Raw genomic sequence first — 19,712 nt, 5'->3', positions numbered from 1 at the left:
CTCAAGCGGGGTATTTCCAAGTGGCCCCCGAAGCCTTTAGCCGGTTACGCGTTTTTCCGGTGGTCTTCAGGTGCAGGCGAGGGTCTCACAGCTTCCTTGAGTCGGCGGCAGGGAGCTCAGTCCATCGCAGAGCTTGCGCAGGCAGAGCTCAATTACCCATGTTACAATGAGCAATGAGCCTCACAGAGGGCACCAACTTGTCGGGGAGAAGCTGGATCCCCCCCCACCCCCAGGGCAGTGGGGGGCCAGCAGCCATACCCTCACCAGCTATGGGAGGCCCCAACACCTCCCATATGGCCCCCAGAAATGCAACAGAGTGCCAAGCAGGCAGCAGCATGTTTTCAAACTGCATTTATTTCTAGGCAAAAAAACACACAAAGCATCGTGCACACCGCGAATTCAGGCGCCGTCTCCCCCGGAGCTGTCTTGCAAGTAAGTTTTATAATCACACTGCAGGCTGACCTCACAGAATTGGATCAGCTCCCAGAAACCTATCTCCTCCTGTTATTGGCTGCAGAGTGGTGGGTTACATATGTAGCCCTTATAGAGAGCCTGATAATTGGATATTAACCTCCTGCGTCAGTGGGTTGATTTAGCTGTGCCAGCCCCCATTACCTAATTCTAATCTTGTTGCAATGTGACTTTGTTCCCATAACTTTTAGCTGAACAAGCAGTTCGCACCTGGGCTCTGGCTTGTTACAAGTTATGTTTCAATGTTGTGCGTGTCCTTGAGAAAATGTCTTTCTTTCCCAGAAAGAAAAAAAAGCACACTGGGTTGCCGTGATTTACTCGCATTTGTGGATAAAAAAAATGTCTGTCTGCAGAAAGCAATTTTATCTTGAACTTGCGGCCTTGGCAGGTCGGACTTGTTTTGCGAGGAATGTTGATAAGGCTCCCGCAGCCAGTGTTCAGTGTTCAGTGAGTGAAATGAACTTAGCTGTAATTTTCCTGAAACATAGCTTTACACTGTGCATTTAGACCATGTTAATTCATATAGGCATTTGCAAGCCTTTAAACAGGGATTTTTGTGTTTGTAGATTCTGATATTGCAGCATTGATTCTAATGTAGCATAGAAGTTGCACTGTTGGTGAAGTGGGTGTGTTTCAGCATATTTGTCACCCATGGGTGCGCTGGGGCGCTTGGGGTGCGGGGGCATGGATTTGGTCTCCATTTTCCCTCTTCAATCCCATGGACCCTTTACTTTTGACGTTTCTGCGGTGACAACCAACTTGAAACCGTCAAACATTTACCGACTGGCTGCGAGCCATTAGCGTCGATGAGGTCGACAGCCCTTACTGCTGCTGGACTTGGGTCTACCATTACGGGAGAGGCCTTGCTGTCCTTGGTGATGAGTGGTAATAACGAGTCTTGAATTGTCTTCTTTACGGTTTGGTGGAGAAAGATTGTACTGATTTTGGAGGACGGTAACATGTTTTGAGGTTTCTAGAACAATGGGCAAGGAAAGATTTGGGGAGGATGAGGTTTTCTTTTCTTCTTTTCTTCACATTTGTTGTGAGCCATGTTGAAAGGTTGTTTTGCTTTGTACAACTGTGTAACACAGTAATACTAAAACAAAAAGAAAATATGGTGCTGCTCAGCAGTGGAGAAAGCTTACATGTTGAAGACACAGGGAAACTGCAGCAGTGTTTGGTCAGCAGTATTGGAAGACTCTGCAGCCATGGGTGCAGAGAAGCAGAGAGTTGCCTTTGGCGGCGAGCGAGCTAACCTGTTTCAACAAGTTGTTGTGGTACTGCTGCAGTGATGGCTTCAAGCTTAAAGGAGTTGATAACTAGGCCAATGTTGTTGAGTTGGGATACTAGAGGAATTGGTGGGTCTCAAATGTGTAGACAGCAGAGCTTGATCGCTGTGTCTGTGTTTCCTGGGAGACCCAGTACGTGTTGCTAGGAGTAAGGTGAGTCCTTTCTTCTGCCCTTATCGACCATGAAGGTTTGTAGGGTTCTGTCACTTTGAGTGAGCAGTTTCCTTGGTAGCAGTGTCTCAGCTTCAGTAGGCCTTGACCGGCCATCTTTTAGTCAAGATAGGATGGTTAGTAAGAAGAGATCTCCTCTTCCTTAGAGCTCCTGTAGTCACCTCTCTGTCAGAGGACTTTGGAGTAAACTGTACCCCAATCAGGTTGCAGCAAATCCTTCTTCAAAAGTGTTTGATAGGTCAATCAACTTAGTCCTCCTTACATAGGAGTATAAGTAAGTAAGTAGTAAGAGGCCAACAGAAGGAGCACCTGGTTGGAGGTTGTTTTGGGTTGATAGGCCTACTGGCCCCTCCCCTCAATTAACTGATGACCACTACATTACACACATACCATAAACAAACAAATACACCCACCAACCTCCCCCCTACAGGTGGCCTACAACACTGAAGATGACAATGCTACAGATTCTGAGCCCAGTGTGACAGGGTTAAACCCCCTGTCCACTTTCCTTCCCCCACCTATGTTCCTGTGCCCAGAGCTTATCACATTTGAAAATAAAATCTTAAACGAGACAAAATAACTTGAAGAGAGGGTCCCAGGAATGCCCCTCCTCACTCCCAGGAACATGACGGCTCGAAGAGTCAAAAATGCACAAATGTACTCACTATTCGGCCAGGCCCCAGGAGGACCAGTGACTGACACATATACAGAGAAATATTCTCTCAGACAGCCATTTAAACCTTGTCCAGTGAATGTCTTTATGGAGACAGGTGCTTCAACAGTGGTCATAGACCCAAATGCCTTGATGGATAATGTTGATTAATGCTGAGAAACCACTGTGCTGACATAATTACTGACGCCACGACACAGCCACGTTAGTCATGAAGTGTACTCGCAACCATACACAATGTTACACAAAAACACACTTGTATACATGAAGAACATGCTTACAGAGTTCTGTACATAGCAGACAGATACATATATCTCATTAGCTAAGTGCAGAGACGCTGAACGCAAGGCAACAAAGTGATGCAGAGCAAGCTTGCAGCTGAGTCCTCCATTTGTTCTGGGGAAAGGGTTGTTGAACCCTTGGGAGCTGAACAGGTGAACTTGTAGTAACCCCCAGACATCTGGCATACCAGACCTCACCACAACCTCTTGGCGAGTAAGAATCGCACTAGAGATAGCCTGACTAAGGGAGAAAGAGATGCTGTCAAGGTTTTGGATACCCACCCTGATTTTATTTTTAAACCTGCAAATAAGGTTGGAGGCGTAGTGCTATGGAAAAAGAGACGGTTATAGAAACAAGACTTTGAAATGATTGTGTTACCTAGAACACCATTGCCAACTAGAGGTAGTTCCTACGCCAAGACTGAAAGAGGAAATTGATAATTTGACACAACATGTGGCTTTTGAAGGTTGGATAGAGGAAAAAGAGAAGTGATTCCTGAACAAATCCCACCCAGTCACATCGGACTTCTACATTTTACCCAAAATGCATATAAATAGCATGCATCCTCCGGCTAGACCTATTGTGCCTACAATTGGGTGAATACTTTTTCTTAGACCCTTTGTTTTCAAGATAATGTCTTGTATCTGTGACTCAACAGAAGTGATTAATCTATGTTCCAAGATCACAATACAGCAACACAATATTTTTTTAACGCTCAATGTGGAAGCATTATACACTAGCATACCACAACACGTTAGCATTGAAGTAATGAGGTATTACTTAGACATACGCATGAACACCAAGGATAAAGTATCAACAGGCTTCATCCTCAAATGTATTAGACTTGCCTTGACGGAATGATATGGAAAGGCAGCCTTGTTGAAATAGACAACTTCGGTATATGGCTAAATGCATGATGTGATCCATACCTAAAGTTTACTATGACATACGATGCACAGTCTGTGGCTTTTCTAGACTTAATGTTGAAGGAAAACAGCAGTGGTATTGTTGAGACAACATTGTATCCAAAACCCACAGATAAAAATGCATTATTGCACTTTAATAGCTATCACCCCCTGCGTTTAAAAACAAACTTACCTTATGGACAGTTCCTAAGAATCAGAAGGAACTGTATAAAAATTCACGAGTTTAACCAACACTCAGATGACTTAGAAGAACATCTTAAACAATGAGGTTGTGAAAGACATGAGAAAGTGAGCCAAGAACACCGCTAGCGAAATCTCCTTGACAAAACAAGTTGACTACAATAAGAATGCATCACGGGTATAACAACCTATAGTCCCAGCAGTAAGGCCCTAAACCTTTTCTTACAAAATTGGCATATACTTCAGGTGATTAGGAGATATATTGAGTATGCTCTATGAATTTGAGCATTTTAGCTTTTTGTGAAATTGTTTAAGGGTTGTATTGTCCAAATTTTTTTCTGGTGATGGTTTAGTATGATTTATTTGTAAATGTATATTTTGCGTTTTGACAACATAATTGTGGTTGCATTACACATGAGTACGACGTATCAATGGAATGTTTTACGAATGTCTGTTTTTGTGTTCTCTTAACAATGTGATATTAAAATACAATGTATGATATTTGTATATGAATTAGGGTTAATTGAATTATTTTTCTCTTATACTTGTTCTGTTTCGTGATTCTCTGTAAGTATAGTGAACGCCAGCATCCGGTCCTTGCATTAAAGTCTTTTTAGGTTGTTACCCGGGTTGACCAGATTGCTCACCACCCTTAAGTTCCCCTGTGGTATATTGGCATATACTTCACACACCTGATTTTACTCCTGATAAACCGTGTTTTGCCTTTAGGAAGGCCAACATTTTAAGACACATTTTGACTCACACACAAAAAACGGCCAGAATTGAGTACTGTTGTGAATGTCTGGGTTTGACACTGGCTGTGGGCCGCCAATAATTCGGAATTTGCTCAGTGTGTGAGCACACGCAAAACATCAAGACCATACATTTATATGGAACAACATGGGTATGCAAACAATTTACCAACTGCAAAACCACATGGGCTATATATGGTATTACATGCCCTTGTGGTCTGCTTTATATTGGAAAAACAAAATGTGAGATAACACAAAAAATATGCGATCAGAGATCATGTTTGAAAAATAAAGTAGCAGGTAAGCCCATGGTAGAACATAGTGTGACTAAAAACACAAACACACAGACTTCCTTTGGTTTGTTATTCAGATTGTGAAGTAACCAATGAGGGGGGTGACCGGGATGTTGTGCTGCGTCAATTAGAACAAAGATGGATACAACGTCTTGATACAGTTAGATCTGGGCTCAACACAAGTATAGAGTGGACTTTGTTTTTATAGTAAGCTAGCTGTTGTATCCGTGCCTCACACAGTCATTTCTAAAGAACGCTATATTTATATTTTATACATGTTACATTGTCTATACCATGTAACCTACCAACATGCCACATTTCAAGTTTGTAGCATGTTGGGAAATATGCTGAACATTTGAAACAGGACAGTTTAGGTCAGAATGGTGACAAGTAATGCATTGCTTCTTTACTTCATTGCAAATTCTACTTGTCAGATCATTTTAAACATAATTTCGAATTGGGGAGTGTATTAGAATCTCATAAGGTACACTATTGTGTGCTTATATCCCCACTGTGTTTTACCCTTTCCCCAATTCTTTGTTCCCTTTTTTGCATAGTGTTATTTTGAACTTGTTGTCATTACTGTTGACACTGGAGTGTGCTTTGTTGCACTATATTTCTAAATTGCATCTGCACTATGCACTTTACGTCTACCCTGGATTACAGGAGACTCATTAGATAACTATGCACCTTAATTGTAGATATTTGACACTGATTGTTTGTTTGTATGCTGTTTTACCATGGATTCAGCACTATATTTAATGTAATTTGATATGTGAACAATAAAGATTGATTGATTTTATATTATCCTTGGTCTGGCCTATCCCCTCATTGAGCTCTTATACTGAGAGCAATTTGCCCCGCTTGATTTGTTTAGTGGTGTGGGTCACGTGACCCCTTCTTTTCCTTGTGTTGCTTGTCTAGTTACTCCCCTGGGTCTACGTAGGTGGGGACGCTTATCCTTGATCATATATATGAACATTTGAAACAGACACACACAAGTGTTGACCTTTTGAAGGAATCGCGTCCTGAAGATGGCCTAAGAAAAGAGAGATCTAAGACACTAGAGATAGTGTCTGAAACAAAAAAACGGCCGAAACATGTCGACATCTATCTGTAATACCCTCCTGATTCAACTGTGTCATTCATATACAAACAAAGCATTTTGTGCCTGTTTGCACCCCCGTGTTTGATGAGTACTTTTGTACCTTGTTTATTCATAGTGAAACAAAAAATGTTTAACAAACTATGTCTTGTTCAATTGTTTAATTGTGTCATGTTGTTTGTAGGGCATTTGTCGCCCCCTGCTTTTATCCACACAAATATTAAAAGTGAATTTATTTTTTCTAATTAAGTGCCTGCATTGGGTTCATGATGTCCTATAGTCTAGTCTGTGAGCGTTACGCTGACACATTACGGCAATGGAAAGAGGGGTAATAAGACTCACTCTGTGTTATTTCTTCTTTGAATTAATTCCCTTTGAGTTCTGATCCCCCGAGAAAACAAGTTTGGGAATTTACCTGGTTTAAGTAATCACAACATCATGAAGAGACGTCCTAAAAAGTGAACATAGGAGACATTTAATGGAGCTTCAAAATGTAATTCATCTGGTCTTGTGGATAAGAGTGTTGCCTTTCAACCTCTGGTTTATTTATTTATTTATTTATTGGGTATTTATAATGCGCAAATGGTGTTTCAAGGGTTCAAGTCCCAGCCGTGTCGCTTTTCACACTGTGTGTAAAGAAAATGTTTCTTTTTTAAATAACTTTCAAATGCAGGGGCGGTGGTGTCCGCTTTCTCAAAAATGTAGGATGACGCCCTCCACCTGCGTGGTTGCTCGATTGGAGCCCTGCATCATCCATCCTTCTGCTGGAGCGCTTGGAACGTCCTTTGAGTGCTGTGTTCCCCAACTGAAGAGAGCTATTGGCCCTTGCGGCACTTTCAATTGAGAGAAAATGTGTTGGAAAATGCATTAGAGCAGCAGTAACATCTATGAGAGTGCCCTTCATTTAGACAACAAACCGAGTTCATGTTTAAATTACGGTTGTATACTAGTCTGCTTATTAATTTTAAGTACAATTGAACAAAACCATATTTAAATTACAATGCTTACATTATTTTGGAGAGGGAGTGAAGTGTGGTGTAACAGTATAGGAGCAAAGTTGGGCGGGGGCACATTCTGGTGTTTCGCCCGGGGCGCAATATTTTCTAGAAACCGCCCTTGTGGGATCGTAGGTTATTCCTAAATGACACCCATGAATACTAGTACAATAGGAATGCACTTTACGGTGACACAAGAGAGACGTCTTTTTAAACGGAGGCTGCCTTTGCACCAGGCTCTGTGTCAAATACTATCCCACCAGTCACTTAGGACATGTTGAGGCTACTCCCCCTGGTGAGAGATGGGATATTCTTTCGTAGGCATTGGAACGTTCTGGCACTGCAGTTGGGATCCTTAAGACTGGCACATTTTAACTACCGTTTGATTTCTTAATGTATTCGTGAAACTCGAAGCGGGTGGATTTTGCTGATAGAACAAGTTAATTGAAACTATCCCTGCATCTAACTGGACAATCTGCGGGTGGCATGTTCCTATATTCCGCCGCTGGAGGGCGCACGAGTCCACTATACTCCAAAGACAGACAGCGAGGAAGGCTTTTTCATATTTCCCACATGCAAAGCCGCCCTTCCGAAGTTGTGCTTAACTGTGCACGCTGCCACAAACCATGCCAGCCTTTCCCTTTTCATCGTTTTCATTCAGAAACCAACACGGCCGAGTTTACCTCAAAAGAAGGCGCGGCACGGTTTCTTGTTCCCGTATTATAAAGTGTAACCCGAGCGACACTCCTACATCAAATAACAGATAATACGTAAAATCAGCTTCCCGAAGAAGAGCACCGAGCAAAACAAATGAGTTTTCAGAGAAACAAAAAGATGAATCAGAAACAACGCTCAACTTTAGATTTCTAAATCTGCGCCATCTTTCATAAGCGAGACGTCCTCCGCCCCCCACACAGTAGCTTGCTTGTAATATTGTATTCAATAGCGAGGCAGGAATACTTTTTTTATTTTTTACAAAGCCCCTTCAGATTAGGTGCCTCCATTGTAAGCAGGTTGATGATAATTCCTGTCAAATAAAAGTCGCCCACCTTCGAGCCGGAAACAGAGCGGTGGTCGAGTGTTTACCTCAAATTATAGAGACCTGGAAGGCCTTAAGATCTTTTATTTTTCTGGCTTCATTTGACATTGTGTTCAGTTTGGATGCATTATTGGTGCATTAGTAGCCGCTTAGCACACGCGCAAGTCAAAAAAGCTGCTGCTTCTTCCGGGTGCACCTTCAAATGACACTTGACAATGATGTGCACTTTCCAACTTCAACAACGTTCCAAATTAGTTACCAATTGTGGACACGTTTATCAGCAAGAGTGCGCCTCAAGGAGGTTTGACCATTGCATCTAATTTGCTTCAAGCAAGTTTATCAACAGAAGACAGGGGTGCCGGGTTCCATGCAGACCAGGAGAGGGCTGGATATTGTGGTAGATGATCACCACAAGGTCAACCCAGAATATATAAAGTAAAACACAGGAAACCATATTCCCGGTGGCAGAATCCCACAAACTGGCTGAGCAGCTAGATCAAATATGAGCATTAGGTTTTTTTTATGTGCAATGTTCTATGGAAAGGATAGTGGTGGTTTTGTTTTGATGGGATTGCTTGACGAACATATCTACCAAATAAAGATTTCTTGAGCTGGAACAGAAACCAGTAGACTTTATATGTTGTGTGACTGGGAATTATACTGCGCTCCGCTGGTGTTTCCATGGCCTCTAGGCAGTCTGGTGCATCGGCATAAAAGGGGGGTGGGTTAGGTTAGTGGGGAGAGCGGCAAAATCTAAGACCTTAAGAAAGATGCTTTTCCTTTTTCTTTCCTTTACTGGGTTTATTTGAACAATATGAATAGATGACCACATTCCGCCAGAAACACAGTGTTCCAGTCCTGGGCTTCCATCTTGCCCTCCATTGTATTCCATCAGTTGCTTTCTCTGTTCTAGTCAATTCATCACTTACTATAGCAACGCATTTGAATGAAGTGTAAAAGGGAACCCCAGCCATGTGTTGTCCCCGGGACCTCTAGGGTCACCTGGTAACCCTATACGTGACGTGTTCTGGTACTTAGGTCCTGTACTAGAGGTGCTCTAAGGCTCTAGAACTGCTTATGTCCATATCCACGTCTCCGCTATCTGTAGTTGCCCCTAGTCACCCCCGAGTAGCACATGCAAGCTTAATATGAAATGCAAAACTACACGCACCACAATACCAAGCAATGACAAACCCAACAGTTTGGGATTTTGTGTAGGGATGGGATAGGAATGTGTCAGGCACTGCCATAATAAGGCCACCCGGCCATAATTTGGCAACAGCTAGAAAATGGTTTGAGTACCTGGACATATAATGCCAGCTGTGACATATGAATTATCTAAAACATGGATACAAGACAAAACGGTTTAATTTGCCAATGCTTGCTTTAGCAAACATCTGTACGAGGAAGGGGACACCGGGACACACATGTGGCTTATAAATCAAGAGGTACACTTGATTGAGTCATATTTATTACCCCAGGATCTCAATTGCAGTAGAAAATAAAGCAACTCTCAGAAGAGTGCTCCGAAATAACAATGAAGGCCCATAGCAGCACACAGTTTGATGTTACACTACGAGATTCCAGGAGGGTGTGTTCTGGGTGGGGAGTGGAATGTATATTGGGTGGGAATGGGTATAAGGATTAGAGTCGCCATGGGCAGTCAATGGGTGGATACAATTTCAGACAACACTCACAAGCTGCCAGTCCCTCCTGATGTCCCATCTCCCTCCTATCTGTACTCATATGCCAATAGTTTAGGCTCGTAGGTGACGAAAGGTCCTACAGCTAAAGCGCCACCTATTAGTCAAAACTAAAAACAAAATAAAACGAAGAATCAGGGTGTTCGCACCCCCCTGGGTCTTTTATACTTGTAGCAAAGTGTGTGTTCTGCTCTGGAAACGACGCTTGGTATGCCATGAGCACTATGAGCCACCATAACATAAATATACTAATGGAGGATGCAAACATAAAAAAAGACTCGGTTTTGCTGCTTCTCATGAGTAACCTCCGGTTTCCAAAGTCTTCCTAAGGAGTGTTTCATCCTCCTTCCAAGTTTGATGAGATGAGTACCACTGATTAGAGTCGCCATGGGCAGTCAATGGGTGGATACAATTTCAGACAACACTCACAAGCTGCCAGTCCCTCCTGATGTCCCATCTCCCTCCTATCTGTACTCATATGCCAATAGTTTAGGCTCGTAGGTGACGAAAGGTCCTACAGCTAAAGCGCCACCTATTAGTCAAAACTAAAAACAAAATAAAACGAAGAATCAGGGTGTTCGCACCCCCCTGGGTCATTTATACTTGCTGCAAAGTGTGTGTTCTGCTCTGGAAACGACGCTTGGTATGCCATGAGCACTATGAGCCACCATAACATAAATATACTAATGGAGGATGCAAACATAAAAAAAAGACTCGGTTTTGCTGCTTCTCATGAGTAACCTCCGGTTTCCAAAGTCTTCCTAAGGAGTGTTTCATCCTCCTTCCAAGTTTGATGAGATGAGTACCACTGAGTTTGGCACTAGGAGCCTGCACAAAGGTTTCTTTAGAGGACACATTAAACGTTACACAGAACTCGTATTCCTTTACAAGAGCGCCAGTTTGACACTGTACACACGTTTACAAAGTTCTATTTATATTTTCATTTTTTTATTTTATGTATATAATACATACAGCCATAAAATGACTTTTTATAAATAAATCACTGATATTTAGTCAAAAGAAATTGTCCAGGTACTTGGCACCCGCCGTTGCGGCATCAGCAATCAGGAATTATAAGGATCGGAGCTCTACAATTGTTTGATGATGTCTGCTTGAGGACAGTGACATTACCGCCACGCCCTAGAAAAAAGAATTAGAATTCAATCTAGTTCAAGGTGTGTTCACGCATAGCTCTCCTATGGAGCTGCAATTGAATATACTGTAACGGGTGCTATAATATCCGTTATAGCCAAATGTCAAAAAGGACAAGAAACTTTCTTGTATATAGTGCTTTCAATTTTTAATTGCTTGGCGGCAAAATACCTCCAAGAAAGAAGTATTTGCTTGGGTGGAAGAAAATGTCTCTGGGACATGATAATGCGTTACAATATTTGAAACACTTGCTGGCAGGCGGTAAATCTTAAGGGACCCTCTTCCAGTGTCTCCTTTCGGCCTTATGAGTGGGGCGCTGCACTGCAAGGTGCACTGAAGGGGGGGAGGGGACTTTTCCACGATGTTATCAGTGTCATAATGTGAGCGGGTGTGTGTGCAGTCCCTTGTCTTGTCAGTGTCAAAGAGAATGAATGGCTGACTCCCGTGTGGAAAGGAAAGATATGTAATATGAATCGCACACTCCAAGTGGTGTCAGCAGGCAAAACGTAGTTGCCATCTTGGATTGGGAGTAGCTCCACAGCCAGTAAGGCGAGGGGGAAGAGAAAACATACGATAATGCAGTGAGTTAGCTCTTCCAAAGGAGATTGACACTTCCTCTACTTAACCAAAAAGGAGAAAGAAATCAAAAAAACAAAATAAGGGCAAACCGTTCAACTACCATGAGAAGGCAATTGCTAGCAGACTTTAGGAGAGGGGAATGGGCAAGGGAGAAAAAAGCATATTTTCCTCCTCTGCCTCACCACAGCATCTTTCACCAGTGAATCAATGGGTCAATGATAAGAAGGGAAAGCACATCAACAGAGACATAGTGGCGAAAGTCCTGGAGGAGTTGGCAGAGAGCATGGCGTTTAATGCATCGGATGCCCCAGGACCTGATTATGGCCACAAGATACTGCACTTGAAACTGTGAGGAATTCGACCATCTGCACGGTGGGTGTGTGCTTGCCTGGACTTTTTGTGAAATGTTTAATTACACTGATTGATGGTACACCATCCTCAGCAAAATGTGCGGGGCTAATTCACAAACATTTTCCTATTCTCACGCATAGACCTGTGCACTCTGGGTGGACACAGCCTACAGGTAAAGCCCCCCCTGTCATGTTTAGTTGGGCTATGACAGCCAGGGGTACATAATACATCTCCAGAAGGGGGAGGACCAAATCTTCTCCCTGCCATGGCCAGCCGGATTAATTAACAAAGGCTTCATGGATGTGCCCTGATCTTTTGTTGGGCCCTGCAGCTGGTGGCAGCGATTTGCATACCAATAAGAGGGTAATTCAAACAAGCTCACGTGAGGGCTGTCTACAGAGGTTAACAAAGGAGACAGGAAACCGCAACAACCTTTCATATGAAACTGTGTCAACCTTAACCTAGCTCCCACCCTCAGTATCTATGTGTCATAAATCACCAATGTATCAACTGAAAAGGATACGGAAACCAATAAAGGATACAATTTGGTAGGGCTCTTCTGGATCCTATTTTCACACTACTTGATTGTAGGCAGGTCAAATTAGACCTTCCAAATGATACAACTCTCTGACTGGATAAAACAGGCAGAGAGATGGATCACTGGAAAGAGCGTGGGAATTGTGTAGGAAGTATGCCTAGGATAGATAAAGTATCATAAGAAACTGTCCCAATTGAATTACTAAGATAACACAGTTCAGCAATAATTCAGACACTGACCTTATGGCAAAAACTGAAGTAATCCACGAAGGTTCCTTGAAGAAAACCAGGAGTTGAACAAACGACAAAGGAAGGGAAGATTAGTAAGGGAGACTTATCCCAAACGGCACGAGGCTCTCGCTAGATACCGGGTTGGTGCACCACAGGATAGCATCCAAAGTACTGTGCACAATAACCTTCAAATAGTTCATGAAATACTTCCTTTCCCACGATGAACAAAAATTAGAATTTCACCTGTTAACTGTCACAGGTACCAAAGGTTCAAAACAGTTCAGAAAACCACGTGCAGGATTGCAAGCAATAGGATACACGCAGCCAGGCCAGCCGCGCTTGAAACAGCGTCCGCGTGTAGATATTTAGCATGCGAACAGGATACACGCAGCTCAGGACAGCCGCGCTTGAAAACAGCGTCCGCGTGTAGATATTTAGCATGCGAACAGGATACACGCAGCTCAGGACAGCCGCGCTTGAAGACAGCATCTGCGTGGAGATTTAACACGCAAACAGGATTCACGCAGCTCAGGACAGCCGCGCTTGCAGACAACGTCCGCGTGGAGATTTGACATGCGAACAGGATTCGCGCAGCTCAGGACAGCCGCGCTTGCAGACAGCGTCCGCGTGGAGATTTGGCACGCGAACAGGATTCGCGCAGCTCAGGACAGCCTCGCTTGCAGACAGCGTTCGCGTGGAGATTTGACACGCGAACAGGGTTCACGCAGCTCAGGACAGCCGCGCTTGCAGACAGCGTCCGCGTGGAGATTTGGCACGCGAACAGGATTCACGCAGCTCAGGACAGCCGCGCTTGCAGACAGCTTCCCCGTGGAAATTCGACACGTGAACAGGATTCACGCAGCTCAGGACAGCCGCGCTTGCAGACAGCTTCCCCGTGGAAATTCGACACGTGAACAGGATTCACGCAGCTCAGGACAGCCGCGCTTGCAGACAGCTTCCCCGTGGAAATTCGACACGTGAACAGGATTCACGCAGCTCAGGACAGCCGTGCTTGCAGACAGTGTCCGCGTGGAGATTTGGCACGCGAACAGGATTCGCGCAGCTCAGAACAGCCGCGCTTGCAGACAGCGTCCGCGTGGAGATTTGGCACGCGAACAGGGTTCACGCAGCTCAGGACAGCCGCGCTTGCAGACAGCGTCCGCGTGGAGATTTGGCACGCGAACAGGATTCACGCAGCTCAGGACAGCCGCACTTGCAGACAGCGTCTGCGTGGAGATTTGACACGCGAACAGGGTTCACGCAGCTCAGGACAGCCGCGCTTGCAGACAGCGTCTGCGTGGAGATTTGGCTCGCGAACAGGATTCACGCAGTTTAGGACAGCCGCGCTTGCAGACAGCTTCCGCGTGGAGATTTGGCACGCGAACAGGATTTACGCAGCTCAGGACAGCCGCGCTTGCAGACAGCGTCCGGGTGGAGATTTGGCACGCGAACAGGATTCGCGCAGATCAGGACAGCCACGCTTGCAGACAGCGTCCGTGTGGAGACTTGGCACGCGTACAGGAAACACGCAGCTCCGGAATTAGCGTGGGGAGGAAACACGCTCAAAATAGGCCAAAGAAGTTGCTGAAGGGAATGCGAGAACGCAGGTCCGGAGTTCAGCTACCAAAACGACAAAATTGACTTAATCAGAAGCAGCGATTGGAGTTTCCATGCTGCTTATGTACGCACTGCCGTGATACACGTGATGGACCTAAGTCACGTGAAATTTAACGACGTGAAAAATGCAGACGTCGTTTTCCGGGCAATGCATCGAACAACCTCCATTTTGAGTAGAATGGTCTAGTGGTTCTATGGGCGTAACTCATTTTGTATGGAGAAGTCATTCCTGGTCCAGAGGTATGTCCAGCAGGCATGACACTATGACAGTGAACTGTCATGTCTGCGACTGTGTGTTTGCTGTAGTTCACCGGATAGGGGGACTACATTCATAAGGTACAAAAATGTGGTTTGTAGGAGCCAGAGAATCTGGTCTCACCGCAGCATGAAGGGAGACCTGCCGCTGAAAACAGGAACCACAGAGAGACCATTTACCAGAGAGACTCTTTGCTCCACAACAGACAGGAAGATGAGTCAGACTTAGTATCACATTTTCACCCCTTTACCTTTCTTGCTGCGAAGCACTCTGGTTATTACCTCATGCATACAGGGGATTGTTGGTAGGGCCCTCAGGATTGGTTCATTAAGGCAGGCTTAGCCTACACCAATCACTGTGGCCCATTTAGCTTTAAAAGAGGGCTGAGCCCCTCTTTTGCCAGATCATCTGAAGACTTTGCAAGGAGTAGCAAGAAGAACTTAAGATTGGACCATGGCTGAAGGTCCAGTCTGCCTTACAACTTCCGCCACTGAAGGAAGGCCAGGACTTTCAAAGAGGGAAGGCAGATCCCTCCCTTAAACATCTACCAGGAAAAAGAGGGAGATATTGAATCCAGTGGACCTTCCATCCACCCCAGAACTGGTACCCAGCTAGCACACAGCGTGCCCGGGTAGGCTCTTCAGCAAGCTTCCAAGGTAGGAAGATCCAGAAGGTCTCTGAACCCGAAACCAAGGACAAAATAGCTGCCTGCAACACACTCTGCAGTTTTGGGCAGTCCGCCTTAAAGGATGAGAAGAGCCCGTTGAATAAACTGGGAGAAGTGCCTCAATGAGCATCTAACAATGTCCACCTTAAAAGACATTTTTCAGCCAGTGGAGTTCCTCGAGCTGCAACCGACTTCAACGCTGACCATTGTTATGCCATCATTGCTTAATGACATCCGAGACATCTTGATCAGTACTTCAGAACCACCAAACAGTACTGAGACGATTCCTGGCCCCAAGCCGCTATGTAGGCCAGCCTGCAGCCGTTTATCCAGCTTTGCTCACCGAACTGTCTTTCCGCCTGATACACACAGTGGACTCCCATCTTGAACTCAGCCACAGAAGCCTGCACAGCACATTGAAACTGATGCGTCCCTGTCGAGCACCGAGAACACCTACAGCATAGGTTACATTGTGGTTCTGTCCCTGTGGTTCTTCCTGGAAGGCCCCTGAGACATTGCTCCCGTTATGCTGAAGGCAAGTAACTGGACTGCAACTAATCAATGATCCAGGACCTTTCCAAGATAAGCCTGCCATTCCGTCCACGTTACCAAAATTGGAAAATTAGGTTTATAATTTGCTTGTGCTTCCAGTCTGTTCGGATCCCTTCTGGTGTACTAGAGGTGTGCGACTGATTGATGGTTTAGAAACTAATATTCGACCCTGGACCAATGGTGCCCCGGAAGTTGATTTGTCACAGAAACACACACCAAAAGGGGTCTGCTAGTCATGTCAGATATAAAAAGAAATCTTCAGAGAATGGAAGAAAACAGACATGGCTACGTCCCACCATCTGTCTAAAGTTAACATCTCACGGGAGACGAAAAATCCATGCCAGAGAACAGATGACATCCTGCCCATGTTTCTGAAGGATTCATCCATGGTGGGTAACGCCTAACGTGTAAAAAGGGTGGGTGCAGCCCAATGAAAGGTGTACTCGAGCCCATCTGAGGATGAAGGCAAACATATGCTTCATGCACCTCCTTGGTAGTGCTTAATGGCTTTCAGAATTTACAGAGACAACTCAACGAAGGGGATAACCTGGGGCAACGCAGAGGCAGTTCCAGCCTGATCATGCCTTCAACTGGGGTTCAATCTTCAGCTGGGACAATGGGTGCAACAGTGTCCGGAAGACTGGCATGTGAGACTGGTACAGAAAGGGTTACAAGAAACCTGCAGTCATGAAAATGCCCTCTGAAGGTTCTCTCTTTTTTGGAGACCATCTAGAGGAAAAGGTTCACACGGTGTTTGGCAATGAGGAGCACACTGACAAGCTGCCAAAAAAGAGCAAACAACCCCATAAGCCCAAGTCTGGGGTACAGTGTCCACAAGTATAACTTGAGAGCCAATGATGTACTCTGTATTTAATAACCATTGAAGATGATTTGCACTAGGGGTGGGCATAAGTTGTCCACCTAACTGTACACACCCAATCACAATCCCACCCAGTATGGAAAGTATACTTAGATGTTCCCCTTAAGCCAACCACAACCCCACGTAGGTTTTTTGTTTGCCACGAAGTGTGATATCACATAGGACAATTTTCTGCTGTATAAGAATGCCTTTTTATGAAAATTTTGAGCGAGCTGTTCGACATTGGTTGATGTCCGTTGTAACTCACTGTTTTAGGCAATTGAAAATAAAGCAGTCGGATGAGATGTTTTGCCAACTTCCTGAGTTGGTCTTATTATTTGGTGTAAGAGTTATTCTGCATCCCATCCTTCGTACGATGTGTTACCTCAATTAAAAGGATCATAAAGGTTCAGATCTCAGAAGGGGATCACCTGGTTTCCCTGAACGTATAGGATGCATACTTTTACTTGCCCATTCAGAGGGTCGGTCATGAGTACTATAGGTTTGCAATGGATGCAGCGCACTTCGAGTTGAGAGCCCTTCCCATTGGACTCAAAACAGCACCAAGGGTGTTCACAAAGATCCTAGCACTTTTTTTGGCAGCTCTGCATCTGGGGGGATTCTGGGCCTGCATGCACTCGGGTGACTGGATGGGCAGATATATTGGAATGAAGAATGCCCTCTGAAGGCTCTCTCTGGTTTGGAGACAATCTAGAGGAAACGGTTCACGCAGTGCTCAGCAGTGAGGAGCACACTGACACGCTCCAATTGATCGGAGACCTCTAACCTTTAAAACAGGGTTTGAAGTGCCTATCACTTAGGCCAGGTGCCTCGTGGAGATGGGGACCCTTTTCTTTCAGCACCCTTTCCCTACAGGATGAAGCTGTTATGGTGACTTAGGTTGTCTCAAAGTCCCATAGGTCCCAGGGTGTGGTCCTGTCAGTCTGTTTCACAGAACCAACCTCATCTGAAGAGGACATGTAGCATCTTTTGAATATTAAAAAGAGCAGTCCTTACTTATATGGACAATATCTTCTTTGAGAACATCGGACAATCTGGAACTTGGAGCAGTGTGGGTGGGCAAAAAATCCTTGCTGGCTCCATTGGTAGATAACCCACCCCCCCCCCGCCACAATCATCTTGGCTTACCAAGCCCAGGGTGTTTTGCTTCCAGACCGGATCATTCGGGCTACTCCCACATTCAGTACCGATCAGTTAAGACGTGTGAGTGTGTGCAGTTATAACAATGGCCGTGGCTGCGTTAGATCTCCTATAGATTGTGTTTCGACACTTCTAAATACATTGCATAAATGGTGTTTAGAAATCTGTATTCGACCTATCAGTGCATTATACCTCCATACGTGATCCCCTACACGTTATCTTTGTGATTTATTTTGTATACACGTGTTCATGTTTGGCCTGTGCCAACAAATCGTCTTTGTGTGTTGTTTTGTTTGTGATTTTTTTTATGTTTTTTTAAATGTATAACAAAATGTTTTTTACTGTATTTTTCCATTACAATACTCTCCGGTGAGAGTACTGTCTGTTGTTATGCTTTGCCTCCAGAAAAGATGCAGGCGATGCTCAAAGAATGATGCTGTTGGATATTTGCAGGACAGCTGCATGAGAAGACTCCAATATGTGTGAAGACCTGCAGTCTTAGTGTGAAACGTCATGCTTCATGTGCATTCGGCACAAGCTACCCGAGCATGGGCACCCTCAGAGGGAAGTAGGTGCAGGCGGTCTGATACTGAATAAAGATAATAGGGAGCACGCAGCAGGCTTTCGCGATTTGTCTGGATTATTTATTGGCACCACATCTCAGGGGTTTGGTACTAAGATGAAGACAGTAATGTTCTGATAACTTCCAATCCTACTCCTTCTCTTCCTGGTCACAACGCCTGCAACCTGCCTCTTCCACTTATTGGCATGGAAGGGCCCATAATGCGAGTGCAACAATGTAACTAAGGATTTTGGGATACTGGAGATGTTATGTAGCTCAGCATGTAAGGAAAAGTTGGTAAATGATACCTGTTATGGAGGTGGACACCTCTACAGTAGGCACTGTGACAAGGGTGAGTAGAACCAGGAGTATTGGAGATAAACAGCTTTTAAGCAGAGCATCATTCACTCAATACTATGTGCCAAGTTTCACATTTCCATTCCTGATATCTCGAGCGAGTCTGATTGTTGCTTGCAATTGCATGCTGGAACTTGTAGTTTGATGTTTCCGATAATAAGGGGACCTACAAGTCCCAGCATGCAATGCGGAGAAAAAAAAAACAGGACTGGCTCAAAGATTCTGCATGCAACTGGGAAATTTGGGAGCTATGCAATTGCCCCTTAAAATAATTGACTTCAGAAGCCATGGCTGCAAGGGATACATTTATTTGGACTGCTCATTCTATCCTGCTTTCGCAATGCCAGTGTCCATTCTAGTGCTGGCGTGGGGTGCAGTCTGAATGCTGGTGCGTGTCTGTACTGCAAGCTTTTGGGGGATGCGTAGCTATTTGCAGGAGATCCCTGGCACTGCCCACTCCAGACCTGCTGCTTGCCAGTGCGCTGCCTCCCACGTCCCTTCCTGGGGCACTTCGCGAAGTTTCCTGTACCAGGTTCTGCCCGCTTCACCACCTGCATGCATTCGCCAGGCTATTGGGAGGGCCGCATATTGCCACCCGGGGATCCGTTTACATGAATGTGTTCACCTCACAATGCTTGACCTAATCTCAACGTTCGACTTTATTTAGGTTGATGGGGGCATGGGGGGAGGGGGCATTGCGGCAGACCTGGGCCATGGATGGAGCTCATGTTTTGAAACTAGACGCTTTTCGTTCTTATACAGCACCCACACCATGAGGATCGATTTAGTGCGTAACACAGAACATAACAGAACACCTAGGATGTGACCTTGAACGCTACAAAACAACCAGTCTTTAAAACTAACGAGAATATTCGATGGGAACTGAACAATGCAAACACTATCCGGGAATCAAGATAACGCGACAACAATGCATTTAATAGTTGCAAAAAGATTT

This window comes from Ambystoma mexicanum, chromosome 13, assembly GCF_040938575.1.
Source record: "Ambystoma mexicanum isolate Mex_15411 chromosome 13, UKY_AmexF1_1, whole genome shotgun sequence".
Lineage (NCBI taxonomy): Eukaryota > Metazoa > Chordata > Amphibia > Caudata > Ambystomatidae > Ambystoma > Ambystoma mexicanum.
The sequence above is the reverse complement of the archived record's forward strand: the minus strand, read 5'-3'. Positions refer to the sequence as shown.